The sequence below is a fragment of the Lactuca sativa genome, chromosome 8, assembly GCF_002870075.4.
Source record: "Lactuca sativa cultivar Salinas chromosome 8, Lsat_Salinas_v11, whole genome shotgun sequence".
Lineage (NCBI taxonomy): Eukaryota > Viridiplantae > Streptophyta > Magnoliopsida > Asterales > Asteraceae > Lactuca > Lactuca sativa.
This window is the reverse complement of record NC_056630.2, coordinates 289,547,355-289,552,354: the sequence shown is the minus strand read 5'-3', so window position 1 is coordinate 289,552,354 and position 5,000 is coordinate 289,547,355. Positions and strand designations below refer to the sequence as shown.

General features: G+C 34.9%; 1 pseudogene; it reads right to left on the bottom strand.

The window, feature by feature from the left end:
• Positions 1 to 281: 281 nt before the first annotated feature.
• On the bottom strand, positions 282 to 4,509 carry LOC128128002 (uncharacterized; annotated as a pseudogene).
• Between the last annotated feature and the right edge of the window lie 491 nt (positions 4,510 to 5,000).

The following is a 5,000-nucleotide window of genomic DNA, read 5'->3' as shown; positions in this document are numbered from 1 at the left end:
ATAAAACATTATATACATAAAATACATTCAATTGCATAAAATTTAGTGTCATACAAATAATCGTCCCATGGAAAGATAAAACAAATGAATAGAAGTTGTAACAAAAAATTTGAAAATAATTAGATACAAGAAATATGAAAAACTTGAAATCCCTGAGATTAATAGTTCTAACAGAAACTTCATGTGAGATACATACAGTTGGACCAGTAAGCAAGGATGTTCCTGAATCCACAATAGTAGCACAAGAACACGTATACATCTTCTGCTACTGTTGAAGGTTGTCATGATAGCTGTTATGATTTAAGCATATATAACAAAAAACCAATAAGTGACTATGAGAAGTTAGATAGAGACAAATCCAATTTAAATGGACGAATGAGAAACAATGGACTTTAAAAACTTACATGTAATAGAATGATCAAAGGCTTCATGGTATGAAAAGGATACATATACACACATGTTGGTACCGGCTCACGGAGCTCTAATTCCTCAACAGATATGACCGTGCTTGTATCCGTGTGAACCATTGAATCATCTCCATATATGCCTAACCACCTTCTCCTTCTCCTTGCATCCTTTCCCCATCCATGGATTGTATCTCTTATACTTTGTGGAATTAATGTTGCCTTGTAATTCGTACCCATCTGTGTACAATAATACACTGCTCATGTTACTGTATCCCATATCATTGCGACACTGTCATATAAGTGTCTGTATATGTCGGAATGTTGGAGTCTCCCACATCTTTTTGGATATTTTCATGAAAAAATCATACCTGGGTAACTAGGGCGTAGAGTGGTGGGGTGATATAGCTGCATAAGAATTGGCCCACAAACCTAGATAATGGAAACAAGAGATAAGAATACTGAGAGGTTTAATTTTGTATGAAATTCGTGTCAAAATTGAAAGGAACTTCATTCAAACCCTAAAAATAGGTGTATGTACACGAGCATGTGGTTCTTGATGAAAAAATCATTATAATTGAATTTCCACTAGAATAACAAAAGTGCATAATTTATGTATAAATATATAATGCCAACTTTTGAGATGAAAATATGTTAGGGGATTAAGTAGAAGAAATTACCCAGAACCAAAAGAAAGAAGCTAGCTCAAACGCTTTCTACATACGAATTGATCATGAGTTATGAAGTTGTTTTACTAGCCCTAAAAACAAACACTTGATGGAAATGAAGAATCAAATGGAAGGAAACTACACAAACCTGGAAAAGATTAAAATGGATTAAGTTGAGCAAAAGTTCTGGCTTTTTAAACCAAAAGAGTTCATCTCGAGGCTTTAACCTTCTTTCAGCAAAGAAGCCTCCTGTATTTGCAACACTTTCAAGTGTCAAAGTAGCATTAACATGTTGCAGTTTGGTCCCCACAAGCTAACAATGATAAAAGTGACTTCTTACAGTAATAGGAATGATAGCAATCCAAAAATAAAGATTTGATCCTGCAAGCAAGGTACAATTATTTAGTCACACTATGCAAAAGACGTGAACGCCCTCACCATTGAAAATTACCCTAGAAAGCTTGTTCAGTATAAAATTAATACCTTTTATGTTAAAGAGCATAAAGGCCACCACAAATCCCCATAGTGGACCACTGCAAGGAATCAACAAAGCATCTTTATATTAATGAAAAAGAGTAAGAAATAAAAAAAATTACTACAGATGTGAAAGTTCCTTACCTTACTTCAACTCTTCATTGAAATTCTTCTTCCATGGATCGAATCATATAACTGTGAAAATCATATTTTGATGCGAGGTTGTGGTTCTGCCAATAACAAGAAAAACAAACAACCATGAACAATAATTTCAAGGTAACAGATTCAACAATAAGGTTTATATATGGCATAATTTGAACACCTATATTGCAATTTAATTAAGGGGACTCAACTTAATATATTACAAAGTTATAGGTGTACTACAGAAATATACAATTTAAACAACTTAGCATAAGTTAAGGTTTCATACCATGATGAAGGCTTTACGTAGAGTAAGGTAATCTGCACGAACAACAGAATGCCCAAATTGTATAAAATACATATCTGTAAACCAATTTAAACAAAAAATATATGGATCATAGTCAATGTAACTAATTTCTTGTAAGTTATAATGATTGTTAATGGGAAAATAAGGATATAAAAATGTAATGTACTTACCATCCAAGTAACTAGAGCATTTGTAAGCAAAGAGTTGGATGAGTTGAATTTGACCATAGTTGACTGCCTCCGCATTGTCTCATCTCTTGATGTTTCTGCACAAGTAAACAAGTTGTTACTAAATAACATCATCTAATATGATTAAAAACAAAAACAATTATTATATTCAAGAATGATTATTAATTAGATATATAAGTACAAGTGTATGACAAGGGTAGTTCTCTGTTTTATATGCCTTATGTATTTGTCTAGTAATGTGTGTTCTAATGAACTTATGTACAGGAGGGACGACATACCTGTTAATTTTGATAGTTTTACAACAGCTACTGCATGCTGTTAATTTCCACGCCCATTATGTTTTCCACGTTTCCCAAAGATACAAAATTTTTAAAAAATGGGTAAATTAGAATTTTCATATCACTTTTGTAACAAAATGTATCACGAGAACCAAATATGCAAGAAACTAAAACCAGAAGGAAAGATAAATAAAGATTTCCATAGTTGTGCTCCCATGCCATTTCTTGCAAATTACAGGGAGCAAAACTGTAATTTTGTCATGAAAAAAAGTAAATCAAAACCCTCTCCATATATAACATTTTAGGTCTAAATCAAATCAAAACAAACCAACTAATAGAGAATTTATTAATTTGTTAATTAATCATGTAGTTGATGTGGATAAAAACATGATCAGAACACGTATATTCATAAGTAATTAAGTAAACCGAGTAATTAAGTAAACACACCCACAATAAAACTGATTATTCCATTAATAATGAACATAGAATAAATAAGTTGGCCTCCCTCCCCTATTCAAGTATTATTGTAACAAAGACAACACAATAAATAATAAGCTTAAACATACACTACCTAAAAAATATAAGAAGAAAAAGAAGAAAAAAAATATCAGTGTTTCTAACAAACAAGAAACTGACCTGCTGCATTGCTGACAAAATCGTCTTCTGCCACTTTTCCCTTCCCATATTTCCAAATCGTCTTCTGTTATAGGGTACACTTGGCCTCCAAGATTTAAGTTAAGACCTCCAACTTCATCATCATCAAGAATCATGTGATTCTTGTTATAATTAGAAATAGAAATATTACTTTATTAACATTAGTTATAATTTATACACACGAATAAAAGAAACACGGATGATTTTTGTTTATTTTCAGTGGTAAAGAAAACACGTAGTATAACTTTTGTGTGTGAAACTTAAATACTGCAACACGTCCAGCACGTAGTTTAAAGATGGTCCAACACGGTTTTCTGTTGAACCGTGTGGAAAGGAACACAACATATCTTAATCATCATAAAGCAGTCAAGTTGACAGCATGCAATTGCAGAGATACATAAATCACATGCTTAATGCTTTACTTGTAAAAACACATAACTCAACAGGTACTCAGTAAAAGTTACTACTGATGTCACTTTAGTTTGGACTCAAACAAGAGTCATCTTCAGCTAAAACAATCTATAAGTCCTGAATGTTACTACGCATGATAACACATAACTATAATGCTGAGAACGTAAGAGTACTTCGTAATATGAATATCCACATTTTCAAAATGGAATCATAGTTTTTTAAGCTTGACTAATTTAGCTCAGTTTCACAAGGCAAATTGAAGCTTTCAAACTATGATCTGCATCAGGCAGAAAAAAAAGAAACCACAAAGCTAAAACAATCAAGAATTGAAGTACCTCTGATTTAGTACCAGTGTATTTCTCAGCAGCATCTGAAGCTTCTAGAACCTCAACGGCTGCATCTGAAGATTTGGAGTATATCATTCGTAAAGGCGTCGCTCGCTAGGGTAAAAAACTCGAACAACCAATGTTAATTGCTTTGACCCATTTCTCGATTTCAACATCGTTGTCGGCGTCTTCTAGAGGTTTACTCGAATTCTGTAACCCTAAACAACCTAATCTCGAGAGGCTTTCTTCCAAAAACTCCCTCCGGCAGGTGCTGTAAGCAAGTGAGCATTCTTTTCCGTAGCCGACAACGACCATCCTTTTTGCGATTTCGTGCATATCGTTGATTGAACTATACGGGAGCGCCTCGATCATGATGTTATAGTCCAACACCAGATGAGCCACCGGAATCTCCACATCATCGAATTCGTCATCTTCATCATCGTTATAATCTAAGTAACCACCAACACCACCTCCGACAGCATTATCGGAAGATTCAGCGCCGCCACGTCCGGTTAAGTCGCAAAGCCCTTAATCTCCTTGTAAGTTTGACATAGGTATAATGTAACGAGCCCTAAATCATATTCTTGTGAGCTTGAGGAGTCGGAGGTAAGAGGTTTCACCTCGGTGAGGTGAGGTGAGATGAACTCGAGGTCGCCATTGGGAAGAGTTGAGCGGAGGTCTCCGGAGGTAAGAGGTGAGCGGAAGTGAGCAGATGTAGCGATCCTTTTGAAAAAACCCTAAATCCCTTATGATTTTGTTATAAGATGAACAGTATGCGCAGTATGAGGCTAGAGGGGGAAACGAGGATTAGAAGCGGTGGATGTGGGTGAGGGTCGGGGTCGGGGTGGAGTCGAGGGAAAAGAAGGCGGGGGTTTAAAAAATTTTGGGATTTCATTTTCCCTCTAAAGGGAGGCGCGCTTCTTAAAAAAATATAAAGCGACATTCATAGAGGACGCACGTATTACATAAAGTGCCCTCCGTGTTTTTTATTTTTTTTACAATAGACACTAATTTAAGGGCACGCAATAATGCGTGACCTAAATCCTTAAATTTTTTGAAGAGATGACACTTTTTAATGTTACTCTCTTTTGCGTAACGTAAATCAATGAGTGTCGTGGTTTGCGCGTCGTAAAAGGCTATTTTTCTTGT